This window comes from Pseudophryne corroboree, chromosome 2 (assembly GCF_028390025.1).
Source record: "Pseudophryne corroboree isolate aPseCor3 chromosome 2, aPseCor3.hap2, whole genome shotgun sequence".
In the NCBI taxonomy this organism is placed as follows: Eukaryota; Metazoa; Chordata; class Amphibia; order Anura; family Myobatrachidae; genus Pseudophryne; species Pseudophryne corroboree.
Genome location: NC_086445.1, coordinates 432985381 through 433005994, shown reverse-complemented (window position 1 = coordinate 433005994; position 20614 = coordinate 432985381).

Sequence of the window (20614 nt, the reverse complement as noted above, 5' to 3'; positions counted from 1 at the left end):
AAGTACCCTGTGATATAAATCCAGTCTTTACTGTGCATTGATATACAGTATCTATAAGTCTATATAGCTTTACTTAGTGCTACTTTGTATTGCAAGTCCAGTGCAATTTTATTGTTTGTCATAATTTCTACATTGTACATGTGACTGTGTGTGTGCATATAGCTGCTGTGTGATATCTACCTCGTGTATCTCACTCATACTGCTATCCCTATACTCTGTACCCTGAGGGAGGCTAAGTGCAGATCTCCTGTCCACTCAGTTACAGCAATTGAATCACTCATTGACTAAACAAAAATCTAACCCTCGCCCGCCTAAGACCAAGGGGTCCTCTAAGCAGGCCATTACTTCCTCACAATCCACTCATGTTTCAGATACTTCGTCCGATGAGGATGGCGTGTATACTGACTCCTCAGACACTGATCCAGATGCTTCTGATGGAGAGTCTATTTCACAAGTGGATGTTTCTGACCTATTAGAGGCTATCAGGCTGATTCTTCAAATTGATGATCATCCAGAACCTGTTGTTGCCTCCAAGAAACCTGACAGATTCAAACGTCAGAAGGTTACCAAATTAATTTTGCCTCATTCTAACCATTTGGTTGATATACGTCAGGAATCCTGGGAGAATCCAGCTACCCCCTCGCTGCTGAGTTAAGTAAAAATTGGAAAACGCCACCGCCGGTGGATTCGCAAGTTGCTCGGCTGGTAGTGTCCTCTGCTCTGCCTGTAACTACCGTTACTTCTCTGAAGGAACCGACGGATAAGCTTGTGGAGGGTTGCTTAAAGTCTATTTATACCCTTGCTGGAGCTGTGCATTGGCCCACTATTGCGGCTACTTGGGCTGTAGAAGCTATTGAAGCATGGGCTCAGGAGGTGGAAGCAGAGCTGCTGTCCAATTTTTCTGATAATGCTAGACAATGTCTTTCGTATATTGTCACAGCCTCTCATTACATTAAGGAGGCGGCTTCTGATGCCGGTGTTCTGGCGGCCCAGGCCTCTACTCGCCGGATTCTCTGGTTGCGATCCTGGTCTGTGGATCTGGACTCTAAGAAAACCCTGGAGGTGCTCCATTTTAAGGGGAACATCCTTTTTGGTGAGGATCTCAACAAGATTGTTGCTGATATAGCTTCCGCTAAGACAGCATGTCTACCTAGTACTGCTCCGAAGGTTAAGAGTACTTCCTTTCGTTCCTTTCGACCTCCAGGTAAAGCGAAGGGTCAGGCATACCCGAAACAGGCTTGCACTTACAAAACCACTAAGCCCAAACCTAAACGTGCCTGGGCTGCCTGTCAGCCTGCTTCCAAATCAGACAAGCCTGCTGCATGACGGGGCGGGCCTCCCACTAGGGGATCCCAGGGTGGGAGGCCGACTTCTATGGGTTTACCCAGGTATGGTTTAAAGACCACTTCCGACGCCTGGGTAAGGGAAGTCATCACTCACGGATACGCCATATCCTTCAAGAAACGTCCCCCTCATCGATTTTGCCTGACAAACATCCCTTTGAATCAGGTGAAGGCAAAAACTCTCCATTTGGTGGTACAATCCCTCCTGGACACAGGAGTGGTAGTGCCGATGCCTCTGGCTCAGAGAGGCAAGGGGTACTATTCACAACCGTTCCTAGTTCCGGAACCGAATGGTTCCTCCCGGCCCATTCTCAACCTCAAGTCTTTGAACAAATTTGTGAGGGTCTCCAAGTTTCGTATAGGAAACTTTGTTCTATTGTTCTGGCTTTTGAGCCCGGGGACTATATGGTATCCCTGGATATACAGGATGCTTACCTCCATTTCCTATTGCCATGTCGCATCAGCAATACCTGCGGTTTGCTATTGGCAACCTCCATTATCAATTCCGGGCCTTACCTTTTGGATTGACCACGGCTCAACGAGTCTCCACCAAGGTCATGGCGGTGATGACGGCCCTGCTCCGCCGTCAGGGTGTCAGGATCCTACCGTATCTGGACGACTTGCTGATCCTGGTGAATTCCCCAGAAGTTCTCCTCTGTCATCTGGATCTGACGGTCCAGTTTCTGTAAGCCCACGGGTGGCTCATCAACTGGAAGAAATCTTCCCTGGTCCCTGCTCAGAGCATGGTGCACCTGGGGGCATTGTTGGACACTCACAACCAGTGGTTGTTCTTGTCACAAGAGAAGGTCCTGAACCTTCAGGACAGGATTCGATGCTTCCTCTCTCGCCCGCGTGTGTAAATACACTCGGCGATGGTAGAGTATGCTCAATTTCATTCCCGCCCTTTGCAGAAGATGATTCTTGCCAAGTGGGATGGCCTGCCTCACCGGATCAGGTCTCAAATGATCTCCTTGTCTCCGGAGGTTCGTCTGTCAGTAAGCTGGTGGCTACAGGACCAAGGATTGAGCAGGGGTCGTCCCTTCTGGATCTCCAGCTGGGTCCTCCTGACAACGGATGCCAGTCTGAGGGGTTGGGGTGCGGTGTTGGAGCAACACTCTCTGGACCAGGGAGGAGTCTCTCCTCCTGATAAACATTCTGGAATTATGGGCGGTGTTCAATGTTCTGAACCTGGCCCATCATCTGATACAGAACAGGCCTGTTCAAGTACAGTCGGACAACGCCACCACGGTGGCGTACATAAATCATCAAGGTGGCACTCAAAGCCGTATGGCAATGATGGAAGTGTCAAGGATTCTTCAGTGGGCGGAACACCAGCTGCCAGCCATATCGGCAGTGTTCATTCCGGGGGTCCTCAACTGGGAAGCGGACTTCCTCAGTCGTCAGGACGTTCACGCCGGAGAGTGGAGCCTCCATCCAGAAGTATTTCAACTCCTAGTGGACAAGTGGGCCTACCAGACGTAGACCTGATGGCGTCTCTACAAAATCACAAGGTTACGGTCTTCGGAGCAAGGTCAAGGGATCCTCAAGCAGTGTTTGTGGACGCACTGGCAATTCCATGGAACTTTTGGCTGACGTACGTGTTCCCCCCGGTGTCACTCCTGCCCTGAGTAATAAGGAAGTTCAAGCAAGAATCCTACTTCTGATCGCTCCAGCGTGGCCCAGACAGCATTGGTTCTCAGACCTACAGGGTCTCTCGTTATAGCGTCCTCTTCTACTTCCGCAACGTCCAGACCTTCTCGTTCAGGGCCCTTGTGTATATCAGGAATTTGGCCCTGCTGGCTTTGACGGCGTGGCTCTTGAAGCTTCAGTTCTGAGGGCCAAAGGATTTTCTGAGGCGGTCATTCAAACTATGTTGAAGGCCCATATACCGGCTTCTGCTCGGATTTATCATAGGGTCTGGAAGTCTTACTTTGCTTGGTGCGCATCTAACAATGATGACGCTTACAAGTTTAGTACGGCCAAGCTGTTGGCTTTCCTGCAACAGGGCCTGGACTTAGGCCTTCGTCTGGCCTCTCTCAAGGTTCATATTTCGGCCTTGTCGGTATGGTTTCAGAGAAAAATTGCGACTCTGCCTGATGTTCTCTCAAGGTTCATATTTCGGCCTTGTCGGTATGGTTTCAGAGAAAAATTGCGACTCTGCCTGATGTTCATACATTCACTGGTGTTTTACGGATTCAACCTCCCTATGTCCCGCCTGTGGCTCCTTGGGATTTGTCGGTGGTTCTGGAGGCCTTGCAAGAGTCTCCATTTGAACCTCTTGAATCTGTGGACCTTAAGTGGCTTACTCTTAAGGTCTTGTTTCTGCTGGCTATTGCCTCTGCTAGACGGGTTTCAGACTTGGGTGCATTATCCTGTCTGTCACCTTTTCTGATTTTTCACCGTGACCGGGTGGTTCTTAGGACGCGCCCTGGTTATCTACCTAAGGTGGTGTCTTCTTCCCACATTAACCAAGAGATTGTGGTTCCAGCCTTTATCTCTCCTGACTTGTCCTCCAAACAGCGGTCTTTGGATGTGGTACGGGCTCTCGGTATCTATGTGAAGAGGACAGCCTCCGTTAGGAAGTCTGATTCTCTCATTGTACTACTTGGTTTTCACAAACGTGGCTGTCCTGCGAATAAGCAGACCCTGGCCAGATGGATTAGAATGGTGATTGCACAAGCTTATGTACAGGCTGGTCTTTCAGCTCCTGCTACCATCAAAGCCCATTCTAGTCAGTCTGTTGGACCTTCTTGGGCGGCCCGCCGTGGTGCGACCCTTGAGCAATTGTGCAAGGCGGATACATGGTCCTCATTGAACTCGTTCATCAGGTTCTATGCCTTCGATACTTCCGCCTCCCAGGATGCTTCCTTTGGACGCCGGGTTCTTGTGCCCGCTACAGTGCATCCCCTCCCATGAGGAACTGCTTTAGGACAGCCCCGATGTTATCCCTGTGGAACCCAGTGTACCCAGCTGCAGAAAGGGAGATTTATGGTAAGAACTTACCTTTGTTAAATCTCTGCAAGGTACACTGGGTTCCACAGGACGCCCACCCTGACGCACTTAGCTTCTTTGGGTTTGTATGGCATTAGCCGCTGATACCTTCTCCTGTCGTGAGAATGTGGTGTATGTGGCTACTAATGGTTGTCGTCTCTTTTACCCACTACTGCATTGGACTGGTTAACAAAACTGAGCTCCTGTGCACAGAGGCGAGGTTATAGTAGAGGCGGCGCTGAGCATCTTGGGAACAGTCAAAGCTTTTAGCCTGTTGGTGCCTCGGATCAAGATCCTACTCTACAACCAAGTGTACCTCGCAAAAAGAGATTTAACAAAGGTAAGTTATTACCATAAATCTACTTTTCCAGTAGATCCAGTATTTAAATGGTCTACTAACCAATCCACAGAGTGCAGCAATTATTCATTGCAAGTGCGTAGCTTTAGAAAAAACTTTTGTGCTCAAGAATTAAAAATAAAGACTGAATTGATAATAATACATTGCAAAATTACATTTCAATAGAAACAATTATATGTTAAAGGCCCATACACTGCGCAATTTTGCCCTCAAATCGTTAATTTTGCCGATTTTGAGGTCAAAGTCGCCCAGTGTGTATGGCCCAGCGACTGAAGACTGGCGATGATTTGCGCTCCCGCATCATTGTCAGCGAGGTGGTTTACCAGCATGTCTGAAAATGATGGATCATTTTCCATTTCCAGCCATGATCGCTTAGTGTGTATTGCCGCAAGCGATGATGGCTGGAAGATTAGCTTTTTTTCCGGCCGGTGGACCCGCCCTTCTCTTTCCCCAAGCCCCACCTAATGGCCGCCGCGGTCCCACCTGCTCCCTCCAGCTCCTACTCCCAACAACGAGACGCAGCGGCAGCACGGATTACTGTACAAGCAGCGATATCAGTGAGTCGCTGCATGAACCTGTTTCCCTCGGTTATGTACATTGCTGGCATAGGCCAGCAATGTATATACCACTGGCCACCAATGTTTATGTATTGCTTTTTCATTTTAGCCAGTAATATATACATTGCTGGCACAAGCGTATATATTACTGGCACCACTGCCCACCAATGAATATGTATAATATATACATGATATATAAATTGTTGGCAGAGTCCTCATTCATACACATTATGGCAGCAGTGTCCTCTTTTTACACATTACGGCAGCAGTCCCCCTTTCTGCACATTAAGGCAGCAGAGTCTCCCTTTTTACACATTAAGGCAGCAGAGTCTCCCTTTTTACACATTAAGGCAGCAGAGTCCCCATTTTTACACACAATGGCCCATGCTCCCACCCTTGGAATTCAAACCCAGCCAATTATGTAAATCGCCTTTCTTTTTTTTTCTTTTTTAAACTCTTTATTTATACCAGGAGAGACAAAAAAGTTTATATAACAGATACATTTGTACAATAAAAAGTGAAAATCAGTCTCCATGGAATTTTTCTTTTCTTTTCACAAACAATTGGGTTAACTGTTAAGAAACAAACAGAGATGACCCCCAAAAGGGGACCATAGACAAGGGAAAAAGAAACAGAGAGGGGTTAGAGAGAAAGGAAAAAGGGGGAACGGGAAGAAAAAGAAGTTGGTCAGATGCAGCAAAAAAGAACAGAGCCGATCTATGCCATGCGGAGGGAAGTACGCCAATTGTATCTGTAAACAAAGCATAAACATAACAATGTAAATACAGACATATACACCATGCATTGCGCAATAACAAACATAAAAAGAAAAAAAAACCAAGAGGGGCGAGACAGCGCCCGGAGGGAGGTGCCAGGTACAGCATGACTAGGAATCCAGAAGACGGGGACAGAAGAAAAGTTTGAACATCAGTTTAAGGGAGACATCATACGCAGCCAGGGGCCCCAAACGAGTACAAATTTGTGGGGACAGTCATGTAGATAGCAAGTGATCTTTTCCATATTAGCAACGAACCAAATATAATTATTCAGGGCAGGGATAGTGGGAGCAGCAGGGGTCTTCCAATTTTTAGCTATTAAGGATTTAGCAGCCACTAATATATGTGAAAACAATTTATTCAAAAGAGGATCAAGATCCGGATGTGGGCGGGCCAATAGAAACACCCACGGGTCCAGGTCAAGCGCTAATCCAGATAGGGAGGTCAGTATATCGAGTACCCTGTTCCAGAAGTGAACAATACGTGGACAGGTCCACCAAATATGGAGAAGAGTTCCCCGTTGACCGCACCCCCGCCAACAAACCGGGGTGGCAGAAGGAAACATCCTAGACAGTTTGTCCGGGGTGTAATACCACCGATAATATAGTTTATAGGATGTCTCCTTGAGTCGGGTAGAAATAGAACTTTTAGCTATACCTTCCCGTACCTCCTCCCAACAGGTATCGTCTGGCGGGGGACCCAGGTCCCTCTCCCATTCCCGCTCATGGCGAGTTTGCGGCCCCGAGGAAACTCCAACTAACATAGAATAGATCAGGGAGATTAGTCCTCTACATATGGGTTTTGTGGTTCAAAGAGATTCAAAAGAGGTCAGAACCCGCAGAGCGTCAGCCTGAGGTAGGGAGAGAAGGAAGTGGCGGAGCTGAAAGTATTCAAAAAAGGGAGGGGATAGTGAGGAGAACTTACATTTGATATCGTCTAACGACATCCAATGGCCTTGTAGAGAAATATCATGGACCACATGAATTCCAGCACTAAACCAGGGTATGAACCGATAGGGTGAAACCCCAGCAGGAAAGGCGGGGTTGTCCCAGAGGGGTGTGAGGGGGGAGCAGGAGGAGGACAGATTATATCTCGTGAGAGACTTATGCCAAATAGAGAGATGGAATTTAAGAGAAGGAGAGGAGTTCGTTAGAGCGAGCTGGTATGGTTTGCCTAGGCCCCACAGCGAAGCCAATGTACGAAGTCCCAAGGAAAGGGCTGCAATATCCACCCAGGCAATAAAGCCCCGGGGCACAAAGGAAGCCACCAGTTGACTCAGATGGCTAGCTAGGTAGTAAAATTTAACATCAGGGAATCCCCGACCTCCCTTCGAGCGAGGGAGTCGGAGCACACTAAAGGCTATCCGTGGGGGTTTATCGTTCCAGACAAACTTCACAAATGAGGCCTGGGCATCCCTAAGAACCCTCTCCGGAACCCTCACAGGTAAAGTTTGAAAAAGGTAGAGAAGTTGTGGCATGACTGTCATTTTGAGGGCTATAATCCTACCCAGCCAGGATATGATATGTGACCTCCACTTTGCCAGATCAGCCCTGATTTTAGTCAATAGCCGCGGGAGGTTTTCAGAGTACAGAGAGCCATAGTGAGAGGTAATATAAACACCGAAGGTCATATGAGGACTGCAAGGAGCGTTTGAGATCTCCAGGTACATGTAATAACATAGCTTCGGATTTAATGAAATTGATTTTATAGCCCAACAGGGAGCCATAATCCTCGATAACCGGATACAAGGCGGGGAGAGAAGATTGCGGCTGAGTAAGAGACAGCAGTACATCGTCTGCAAAGAGCGAGATCTTAGATTCCTGCAAGCCCACCTTCACTCCCCGAATTCCACCAGAGTTTTGTATCATAGCGGCCAAGGGTTCAATGACCATGGCAAACACCAGGGGGGAGAGAGGACACCCCTGCCTCGTGCCATTGGATAACGGGAAGGAAGGGGATAAAATTCCGTTTGTAAGGACCTTAGCTATAGGGGAAGAGTAGAGGGCAGAGACTCCAGTCAAGAATTCCGCTGATATCCCAAACGCCCGAAGAGTTTGAAATAAGAAAGGCCATGAGATACGGTCGAACGCCTTTTCGGCGTCGAGAGAAAGGATAATAGATGGGGTTTGTCTGCAGTTCAACAACTGAATAAGGTCGATTGCTCTCCTAGTGTTGTCCCTGGCCTGACGCCCAGGGATGAATCCCACTTGGTCGTAATGTATCAGACCCGGGAGCAAACCATTGAAGCGAGTAGCCAGAATTTTAGCATAAAGTTTAATATCCAAGTTCAACAAGGATATCGGCCGATAGTTAACACAATTACGAGGATCCCCTGCCCTCTTTATGGATAACTATAACCCTGGCCTCCAGCATAGTGCTTGGGAATGGGGTGCCATGCAGTACAGCACTGAACAAAACCCTGAGATGGGGGACCAGAATGGAGGCAAATTTTTTATAATATGAGGCAGAGAAGCCATCAGGGCCTTGAGCCTTAGAAGATGAGATTCCTCAGAACAGCAGCAATTTCTTCATCGGTTATATCCTTATTCAACTCCGAAGAGTCGGATTCAGATAGCCGAGGGAGATTAACCCGTTGCAAGAATTCCGATATTAAGACATCCAGGGGACCGGGGCCTGAGTCAGCAGGATTCAAATTATAGAGCTTAGCATAATAGTCCCGGAACACCCTGTTTATACCATCTGGGGCATATGTGACCTCACCAGATTCAGTGTGCACCCCCAGAATATTATTCCGTGATCGCTGTGCTCTAAGGCGGATGCCAGGATTCTATCGGCTTTGTCCCCCTTCTCATAGAAGGTCTGATTCAGCCTCTGCAGAGCCTTTGCCGTACGTTCTGACAGAGAAAGCGATATTGCAGACCTCGCTTCCAGCAAGGACTTTAGGTTGGTAGGGTTAGGGGAAAGTTTATGCTGGTGCTCGAGGTTCTGGAGTTTAGTAGAAAGGGAGAGGAAGCTAGCTTCCTGGTTCTTTTTAAACCTGGACGCCTGACTAATCAGATTACCACGTAAAACAGCCTTATGTGCTTCCCATAAAGTAATAGGCGAAATCTCTGGGAGATCGTTAAGTAGATAATAGTCAGTGAGGCAGTTTTTAATCTGGTTAGTAACTTCCTGGCTATGCAATAGGGAATCGTTCAACCGCCAAGAGGCAGGAGGGGGACGAGGGGCAATAGAATGGAGATCAACAGTGATCGGGCAGTGATCGGACCATATCATAGGGAGTATACTAGCAGTTTTAAGTTTAGAGGACAGGTCCCGGCTGAGTAGGATCATGTCTATCCTAGAGTAGGACTTATGTACAGGGGAGAAAAAAGTATAGTCCCTAGTCAGAGGGTCAGTTAGTCTATAAGAATCAAATAGCAATTGGAGTTTCAAAAGATCTAGCAAAGCAAGAGATGCCGAGGACGGCCTTTTAAGAGTAGAAGAACGGGGAGACGGAGGGCGTCAAGCACCTCGTTAAAGTCGCCTGCCACTATGACTTCCCCCCTACAGAGTCTGGTCAAACGTGCATTCAGTCTCCTAAAAAAGGTGGCCTGATTTTGGTTCGGTGCATAGACGTTAACAAGGGTACACAGAATATTGTTTAGTTTCCCAATGAGAATGAGCAATCTACCTGATTTATCTACATGGCTGTCTACCAATTTGAACGTAAGGTGGGCAGCTAACAAAATTGAGACCCCCCTTTTCTTGTGTGTAGCATCACATGCATGGAATGAAAGAGGGTAGGCCTTAGACTTTAAGTCAGGATGGAGGGATTTCTTAAAGTGGGTTTCTTGTAAGAAAACTATATCGCCCTTGGCCTGTTTAAGGGAGAGAAAAAGCTTGGTGCGCTTGTTAGGGCTGTTCAAACCTTTAACATTATGAGAATAGAGTCTAAGAGCCATGAGCGACGAGGTTTCGGAACGCCTCATCACCTCCCCCCGGACACCGCATCACTGCAACAAACCAGATCAAAAGCATTGTAAAAATACATGGCAATCGGCGTACATCATTATACATCTGAACAAGAAAAGAAAGACACAGGAACAGGAGAGACAAAACACGGGAAAAGTAGGGAAGAGGGGACGATTGGGGACCAGAAAAAAACGCATCTGGTCTAATGTACCGGTCAAGGAACAACAAAGAGGGGTCACTAGGTGACAACAACCGGACTCGAGTATAAGACCCAACTATGGGGACGCGGCCTGTCCAGGCCAGGGGCATCAAGGACAGCGGACACCTACCCACCTACAGGGACCAGTGTTAAGGGGATAGAAAATTAAACCACACTTCCAAGATCCTACTGCCATACAGGGTAACTAGTAATATAATAGCAACCATCTAAGGCTGAGAAAAAGAATACTGTAGACGGAGGATAGCATTTACAGACAATAAAACAAAAGGTGTCAGAGCCAGTACAGATGGAGACATGTCCCGTAAGGGCAACTTTGGCCCTATACCCTCCCAGCATGCACATCTACAGTAGGGAAAGCTCAGAAGCTAGACAGATATGCCAGGCACACGGGCAACATGGTCAGTAGGTGGAACGGAAGAAAAAAAAAAATACGTCTCCACAATATATGCACATGCAGACATAACAAGTTACAATATTGAAACAGTAATTAAACACGAAAGGCATCAGGTGGGAGGGCCAACAGAGGCAGATTTCCGTGCAGAGGGCACTCGCGACCAGTCTCGGTTCAAGGAGTGTCTGGGAGTGGCAGTCGCCTCTATGGTAGAGGCCTCGCCTATCCGCTGCGGGGATTCAGACAAGGCCGAAGGCGGGGAAAGGCCCAGAGTACGCAAGAGTCCTTTAGCTTCAGCTAGGTCCCTAGCCAAATGGAGGCGGTTATGATGCCATACCAGAATGCGAAAGGGGAAGCCCCATCTGTAGCGGATGTCATTGTCCCGAAGAGCCGAAGTAATAGGTCGGAATTCCTTCCGTTTAAGCAGGGTGCTAGGTGCAATATCTTGAAATATTTGGAGAGAATGTCCCAGGAATTCGAGCTTAGAAAGCTTCCTAGCCTCCCTAAGTATGTCCTCTTTAGCCGTATAGTAATGGCATCGCAGGATAACATCCCTGGGCTGAGCCGAATCTTAAGATCGAGGTCGGAGAGCCCGATGAGCCCTATCCAACAAAAGTTGGTCTTCCGGTGTAGAGGGCGAGAGATGCACAAACAGCTTCTTAAGATAATCATGTAGAGACGTCATATCAACGTCTTCAGGGACACCTCGGATGCAGAGATTATTCCGTCGCGCCCTATTGTCCTGATCTTTTTGGCGGTCCAGGAGTAGCTGCATTTCCTGCTTTAAGCTGTGAATTTCGTCACCCATACCTTGTTGGAAAACGACCACCTCATCCATTTTAGACTCTAAGTGCTCTGCCCTGTCTTCAAGGTCGGTGACATCAGCTTTAAGAGAGGCGATGGCCGTGTGCACCTCCGCCTGCACAGATTTCCTCGTCTCCTGAATTTCACGGAAAAGCCTTTGTAAATCCTTCCGAGTCAATGGGGAATGATCTGAGTCATCCGAATCCGATACATCAGGAAGCGAGGGAGCTCCCTGTCCCGGAGATTTAGTGTTTGAGTAGGCAAATTTTTTCAGGTTCTGGCTCAACTCCGCTCCATGTTGCTTTTTGTTACGTCTGGGCATGATGAAACGTACGTGGAAAACAGCTTGTGAAGATCACTGCATTACAGAGTTAGAAAAGTCCCGGTAGCAGGGATAGAATACTGTGGATATTATAACAGAGAAGGTCCCAAGAGTCAGAGCAGAGCTCCGTGGATCACATTATAAGGAGAGTTGGCTCTCCCAGGTAGCTGGTGTCAAACAATAAAGCCTCCAGTGGATGGAGCTCCTGCGTCAGGTATCATAGGTGAAGCAGAACAGATATAGCCAAGGCACTCCCAAGATTAATGGAATGAACCCAGGGGGTCCCCCCTGAACTCCACTACTGCAGCCTAACGTGAACTGGTCCCCCAGTATGATGAAGCACACATAGGCAGTTGCAGAGTACAGTGCTAATGCAGGCACAGATAGAAACTATGCCTTCACACATTCAAGTAAAAACTTCTGGGGGGGAAGAGGCAGGGTCCAGCAGGTGGTGTGTCCCAGCTAGGGGCCAGCCAGCAGCCAGGGCCCCCCACCCCACCTCCAGCTGCTGAAGGAAGCAGGAGCTCCTGAAACAAGATGGCCGCCGGCGCCCAGAGAGGCTGAGCGGCGCCAAGCCTATATCCACAGGCTCCGATTATAATACTCCCCGGGCGTCCGAGGCCGGGAGGCAGACGGCGCCCCGGCCAGCAGAGCAGAGGAGAGCCGTTACCACGGCAACCGCCGCGGAGGGAGGTCCGGGCACAAGCCGCCGGAGACCTGCGGCGGCCGCTGCAGCTACCACAGGTCCCATCACAGCAGGTGAGATCAAGCCGCCGACAGTCCCCCCTCCAGCGCACTTAGAGGCCGCAGCGGGGCGATGAGAGGGAGAGCGGACCCAGGTCGGGCAAGGGTCAGATATCTGGGCTGGGCAGATTGACACCCCACACCTCGCCCGCAGCAGCGCCACCTCGTCCAGGTCACAGCAAAAATCCAACCCCCGGCTTCAGCAGGGCACGCAGGCCCCAACCCGCAAGGAGGCAGGAGGCCCCCTCGGCTCCGGGACACGACACACCGTGTACAGGGGGGATAGGGGCAATGCTCAAAGGGCTACAGGGTGTTAAGAGGGGCTAGTAAAGGGACCAGAGGAGGTTTTAGTCGTGCTGGGACCTGGAGCTGCACACAGGCACGTCTTTCCAGTTTGACTGCCAGGCCACGCCCCCGTAAATTGCCTTTCTAATGAAAGATTTTCAGCAAAGTCTTTCCCCTCCTGAAAGTCTCTTGCTCTTTGGGAGATAGCTCAGTGTGTATGCACTACTTTGGGTAAAAGTTTATATCTTTCAGAGATGTTGTCAAAGTCTTTTGAAATGAAAATCTCCTAGTGTGTATAGGCCTTTAGACATAATGTACAAAAAACAAACAGAAGTTTGTTGGTTTATTGATTCCTAAATGGCATCACGGCAACTTGGATGTTAAAATAGTTTTAAAATGCACTAAGACATTTGAGGTACAATATTGGCTCATTGGGGCCCACAAATTTCATGCAGGGCTTCTGATATTGAAAGCAGAAATGTCAAGTTTCAGAATGACCTTCGGCCCCGGCTACTGTGTATGCACTGTGCAACAGTCGGACCGGGCAGCAGAGAATTGGCTATTTAGTCTGGTGATTGTACAGTATGTATCCAGCTTTACAAAATATGTTTGCTACATTGCTGTTAAAGGGGCTACCTTTTATTGCTTGTTTTGTTTTTTTGTATGATTTTTATTTTTTTATCACACTATTAACTATGTTTCAATAACATCTTCCTAACAAAACTAACATTTTGGTTTGTATCATGTAGGTTTTGGACACATCCTGACTCTGCTGCTCAGACTGCCGTTCTGGAGAAATGCCACAGCCTCCCTGTGTGTCTGGGGCAAATCACACATTTTGATCACCCCTTCCTGCTAACAAAAAAACCACAGTGCAAAAAGGAACTACAGGAGAGCAATCATTAACAGAAGAGTACTGCAATCACTAACAGCAAAATACAGATTTACAGCTAAGTGGGTGCAGAACTAAGTAGCACAGTTGATCAATTCATGTTCTGTTGCCCTAGGAAAGCAACAGAGATCATTATTTTGTGTTAAAAAAGATCAATAACAGGTAGTCCCTTTAACAAGAAAGTACCATATGTTCTACTGGAAAAAAATATTATCTGGACAGAAAATAGTACACATTTATTGAACTGGCTGCCATGTGCTGTATTACATTTAAAATTCCATTTGATAAGTTCCTCCATCTCCTTATCTGTTTTGTGGTGATACCTTCCTCATGAAAGCCGCAACCCCAAGTAATTTGAGCCCGTATTTTGACACCTATTTTGCTGCTGTTCATGCTTTCAACTGTAATCACGTTTCAAGCCCCAGTGCTGTACTAATTACTGCAACTTGTAATTTTGTAGTAGGCTAGGCTGCAGGAGTGGAGGCTATCCAACATTAGTCTCTGCTGACTCTGCAAATCTGTCCCTTTCAGTTGAAGCCAAGGCCCCAAACCAGCACAGGGGAAAATTCATATGCCACTTCTTAAAGTACATTTGACTAGGAAGAGGTCTTTTTTTTGTGTGTAGCAGACATGGTTGTGGAGTCTTTCTGTGCAAAATTCCATAGATATATTTTTCTATACAAATCTTATGGGGAAAAAAAGAGCTTATAGTAGTGCCATTTAGACCTATTTTTCCATTCACACCCTGAATTGTTTACAATTTCCATGCATTTAGAGGGAAGTGCAGGAGCAGACCATTCTGTCCCTCCTGGAGAGGGTCATATTGGGAGGTATGCCTTATAGCCCCTACACACAGGCCAATTGCTGTTTGTGTAATGTTAATCTAACCTAGTGTTGCCATGTGAGTTATATAGACGTAGCTGCTTGTGATGGGGGTGTGACTTCCTGTCCAACCTGCCTTGTTCAACATGACTACTTGGAACTAGCATGCAGTGTTTGTCTTCATTTAATACATCTGAAACATGGTGTCAGAAGTGCCTGAGCCCACAAATGATGCTGATTATTGGCAGAGCAGCAGCTCAAGCTTATGAGAAGACCTGCAGTGACAAGAAAAGGATAAGGATTGCATAGATATCAAGTGGATTGAATCACCATTGTGTTAAACTTGTCTGCCTTCTCTGGAGTGGGAGTGCACCAACATGGCAACTAGCAACAATATTCCTCCACCTGATGGGATGCAGATGAGTGGCAATTTGTGCATCAACTGGGAGAACTTTAGAGCTGAGTTTGAAGATTTTTCTTTAGCTACAGGCCTGAATGATAAATCAGCTGAGGTGCAAGCAGCCACACTGAGGAGAGTGATGGGCAGTGAATGTCGTCATGTTTATAAGCACAGCCTGAGTCTTTCTGCACAGCAACAAACAGATGTAACCGCAATCCTGGATGCATTGGAGGCATACTTTAAGCCTGCAAAAAACGTCATTTATGAAAGGTATATTTTTGGCTGCAGTAAACAAGAGGAAGGTGAATCCATTGATAAATTTATTACCCGGCTGAGAGAAAAGGCAGCAACCTGTGAGTATGGCACATTGAAAGATGAACTTATACGAGATAAATTAGTATTGGGCATAAATTGTGAAAATACACGCCGCCGTCTCCTAAGAGAGCGGAATTTAGATCTGTCAGCAGCTATTGAAATGTGTCGCACAGCAGAGCTCACTGACCAGAGAATCAGAGCAATAGACAGACAGATTGATAATGTCAATGTTACAGACAGACAACAGCACAGCAGGGGTGATTTGCTGGATAGCCCAAAGTGTGCAAATCGGCAGCAGAACTCACCAGCAGCCAAATATATGGCCTGTAAATACTGTGGTAATAGGCACAGGCTAGGGAAAGAGCAGTGCCCAGCATTTGGGAAAACCTGTAGATCATGTGGTATTACCAATCACTTTGCTAAAATGTGCTTATCAAACAAGAGCTGGAATAAAGCAGGGAAAGTACACATAGTAGATGAAACACCTGGAGCTGATACCCATAACGCTGAGGTGATTTATTCAACAGAATGTATTGGTACTATAAGATCAGAAGGCCAAAAGTGGTTTGCACATCTGACTTTGAATAATAAGAGGCAACCATGTCAATTAGACTCAGGGGCAACATGTGATGTTATGAGTCTGGAAGATAAGATGAAATTGGCTCCTAGAGTTCCATTACTGCCAAGTGACACTAAACTGAAGCTGTATTCTGGAGAGCTGATGAAATCATTGGGACGGTTCAAAACAGAATGCGTTGTTAGTGGACATACCCACGTGCTTACTTTTGAAATTGTAGAGGCCCACCAGAAACCATTATTGTCAGGTTCCACATGTGAGCGTTTGGGGTTGATGTAATTTACTATTCCTTCTGAGCTGCATAAGATGGAACATGATTTGTCTGGACCATTGAGGAAAGAGCAAATAAGAGGCCTATGATGATGTGTTCAAATGGCCAGTGAAGTCTGTTCCTGGGAAAGTACATTTTGAACTTGATCCAAGTGTTCCGCCATTCCAGTATGCTCCACGCAATGTGCCTATAGCCCTCAAGCCGAAAGTGAAAGCTTTGCTTGATCAGTATGAAGCAGATGGGCATATTGCACCTGTGACTGAACCAACTGACTGGATTAGCAACATGGTCATTGTGGCAAAGCCTGACAAGTTAAGAATCTGTATTGATCCTACATTTTTAAATCAAGCACTGCGAAGATCTCATTATATTATGCCGACATTGGAGGATGTTTTATATAAGCTGCCCAAAGCAAAAGTCTTTACACTGGTTGATGCACGTGATGCATTTCTGCAATGTAAGCTGGATGATAAAAGCAGCTATATGACAACCTTTTGGACCCCTTGGGGTAGGAAAAGATGGCTTAAACTTCCTTTTGGAGTTTCCGTAGCACCTGAGGTTTACCAGCGAAAACAACACGAATTGCTGATTGGACTTAGCGGCATTGAGCCGATAGCAGATGATATTCTTGTGGTTGGCTGTGGCGAGACAGTAAAGGAAGTGGAGGCTGATCATGACCGCAAGTTGCTAGCGCTATTGGATCGTTGCAGACAAGTGAAATTAAGACTTAGTGTGAAGAAACTGCAATTTAAGTTGAAAGAGGTTCATTTTCATGGTCATATCCTGTCCTCTGAAGGTTTGAAAGTTGACCCTGAAAAAGTTAGAGCTGTCTTGGAAATGCCAAAGCCCACTGATGTAAAGTCCGTGAAACGTTTGATTGGGTTTGTGACATATTTGGCCAAATTTATGCCTCGCCTCTCAGAGGTATGTGAACCCCTGCACAGGCTTCTGGACAGAGATTCGATATGGCACTGGCTTCCAAAGCATGATAAGGCTGTGGAGGAATAAAGCATTTGGTCACAGTTACACCTGTGCTGAAGTATTATGATGTTACCAAGCCAGTCACTGTACAAAGTGATTCGAGTAAAACCGGACTGGGATGTTGCTTGATGCAAGAAGGACAACCAGTTGCATTTGCTTCAAGAGCATTGACTCCAACTGAGCAGAATTATGCACAAATTGAAGAGGAGTGCTTGAGCATTGTCTTTGCTTGTTCCCGTTTTCATTATTTTCTATACGGCCGGGACGTGATCACAGTGGAGACTGACCATAAACCGCTAATTGCCATCTTTAAAAAGCCTCTTCTGTGTGCACCTAAAAGACTTCAGAGTATGATGTTAACATTACAGCATTACAATCTCTGTGTCACCTACAAGCCAGGCCCTGAGATGTATATCAGTGACACTCTTAGTAGAGCAATAGCTATGGATGGGGGTTCTGGAGCAGCTCAGAGTTATCACACAGTGTGCACCATGCATCCGGTAATGACTGACTTTGCAAAGATTAACCAGGCAGATTATCTGAATGTCACTGATCAGCGACTGCAGCAGGTTCAGCAGCACACCATGACTGATTAGAGCCTGCAGATTTTGAAGTCTATTGTACTGGCTGGATGGCCGGACTCAAAAGAAGAGACACCAATCATAGTGAGGGACTATTAGTCATTTAGAGATGAGATCAGCGTACGGAATGGCATTTTGTACAAGGGGCCAAGAGTCATCATACCAAAATCTTTGAGATCCGAGATGCTGGCATGCATACATTCCAGCCATATTGGAGGTGATGCATGCTACAGACAAGCAAGAGATACATTGTACTGGCCTAACATGCAAAGTGAGATTAAGAACTATGTTAGCAACTGCTCGGCGTACAATGAATATGCTCATGGACAACAGAAAGAACCTATGATGTCACATGAGATACCAGTGCGTCCATGGCAGATTGTCAGCATGGATTTATTTACTTATGCAGGCAAAGACTTTCTGTTAATAGTGGACCATTATTCTGATTTTTGGGAAATTGAGCTTCTCCCAGACTTATCATCTGAGACTACAATAAAGCACTGCAAGGCACAATTTGCACGTTATGGCCAGCCTGAAAGAGTGATCTCGGACAATGGACCGCAGTTTGCATGTGAACAATTTAGACGATTTGCCTCTGAATGGGAGTTTGAGCATGTTACTTCATCCCCACGTTATCCAAAATCGAATGGTAAAGCTGAGTCTGCAGTTAAGATAGTAAAGAATTTGTGCAAAAAAGCTAGCAGTGATAATACAGACCAATGGAAGGCCATATTACATTGGAGAAATACACCCACCAAGGGCATGGGGACTAGTCCTGCACAGCGTCTGATGTCAAGGAGACTTAAGACATCTTTACCAGTAGCCAGCACTTTTCTCTATCCGAGTGTAGTCCAAGGTGTGCCTAAATTGCTATAGCAGAGGAAGCAGATTTCTAAGCTGGGGTATGATAAATCTTCTAAGGAGTTGCCTGAACTTGCTATTGGTGAGCCAATTCGCATGAAGCCCCTTCCTGGAGATCGCACAGGCCGTTGGAGACTTGGTACCTGTGTGCGCAAGGTTGCACCATGCTCATATCTTGTGGATGTGGAAGGTAATTTGTACAGACGCAATCGTGTGGATTTGCGAGTAGCTGACGGGACAATACTACATAAGAATGTTGGGCATTCCGTTCCTGGCTTGATTATGGAGCCGGTTGCGCCAATGGTGAATCAGGAATTTGAAAGGCCACAGATTGTTATACCTGAATATGGAGAAAATGAGGACATGGAACATGCAGACATTCTGGATGCCAGTCCATCATTATCACCCGCTAGAGTTATACAGACTCCTGCCCAACGAAATTCATCTCCGACTCAACTTCCTGTTTTTACTCGTAATGGCCGTCATTCACGGCCACCTGACAGACTTGATTTATAGTTTCAAAATAAACAAAGTAATGGAGGACATTGTTAGCATTGTTAGTTATGTTATACCTGCAGCATACAAAAAATAAAAATAAATTGGAAGATGTTTGTGTAATGTTAATCTAACCTAGTGTTGCCATGTGAGTTATATAGATGTAGCTGCTTGTGATGGGGGTGTGACTTCCTGTCCAACCTGCCTTGTTCAACATGACTACTTGGAACTAGCATGCAGTGTTTGTCTTCATTTAATACATCTGAAACAATTGCTAGCCGAGGTGCCTGACAGTCAACGGATGCCCTGGCGGCGCTGGGGGGGGGAAGGGGGGTTTGACGGGGGGAGTAAACATACTTCACTCCCCCCGTCACCCAGCCCCATAGCCCTGCATGCTATTATGGATAATATTGTCCATATTGGCTTGCATGCATAAATGAGCTGGCACCAACAATGAACGAGCGCAGGGCCGCGCATTATTCATCGTTGGTGCATACACACTGAAAGATATTAACGATATCTCGTTCATTAATGAACGAGGTCGTTCATATATTTCAGTGTTATCGGCCAGTGTACAAATATCTGTAGCGCGGAGGTTAGATTATGATACCTATATCTAGATATAATTACCATACAATGGTTCGATTGCAAGCGAACTTAAAAACCTCTCTGTAAAGCTTTAAAAAATAGATAATCAAGAAATTGAAAAGGAAAGGTCGCGTTGGAGAACCTTTGTAATTAACACTGCCAATGGTTTTATAAACAATAATTTATTATGATGATCTCTTCATATAAAATCCCAGTAAAGAGGACAATCACACTTCTAAATAAAAATTAGATACAGTATTAAATTCATAAAATGAAAATGTATCGAGCCAAGTCTCAGACAATGTGCAATTTCCTCCACTAATAACAATAAGTTAAAAGGAAATGGATACTGTCCCAGGGGATATAAAGGTTATTTATAAACCAATATTTTGCGGAGTTAGTTACGTTGGATTCCAGAAATGATTTGTTTGATCATGATGTTTGAGATAATGATATTAGACAGCCGCCTGGAGAGTTCTATACTGTGTGTCCGTGAGGATAACCCTTAATGTTATAGACTTTGGTTGTATCAAGTAATAAATCAGCTGCTGTTACTAACTATCCCAATCACGCAGGACCTATTACGAGGTGAGAGGAGATGGCCGTATTACGAGCGTCCTCGGGTGTAGCGGCAATGATGATATCAGCGTGTCCAAACATCAGCAGGGTAGTGGATTTCCTCAATGAATCTTCTCCAGGACTGCACGTGTCAGAGCTCCAAACAGACCCCAAATAACTTTTGTATTGAGTAGGAGTCCTAGTGTGTAGGCCAGTGTGTAGGGCCCATTAAACATGCCTTTAGGTCTGGTTATAGATCTTAAATAGTCCACAATATTACTTTCCACAACTATAAATTTCCACTTCCCTTTTAGGTATGATAGATATAGTATTACTTTCTTCCAGGGCAAGGATTACTTCTGGGGCAGGTAGGTGTAGCCTAGGAAGACAGCATTCCCAGAGTGAGTATAGAGCAATACACAGGCTTACATTGACACCTTGTCCCTGCATACACAGTAGGGCACTCTGATTTCAAAGCTGTTTCCTGTCTGCAGGAAGTATGGAAAAACTAGATACTACTGTATGTGAAAACATTGGAGCTATCATCTCTTATCACCACAATAAGAA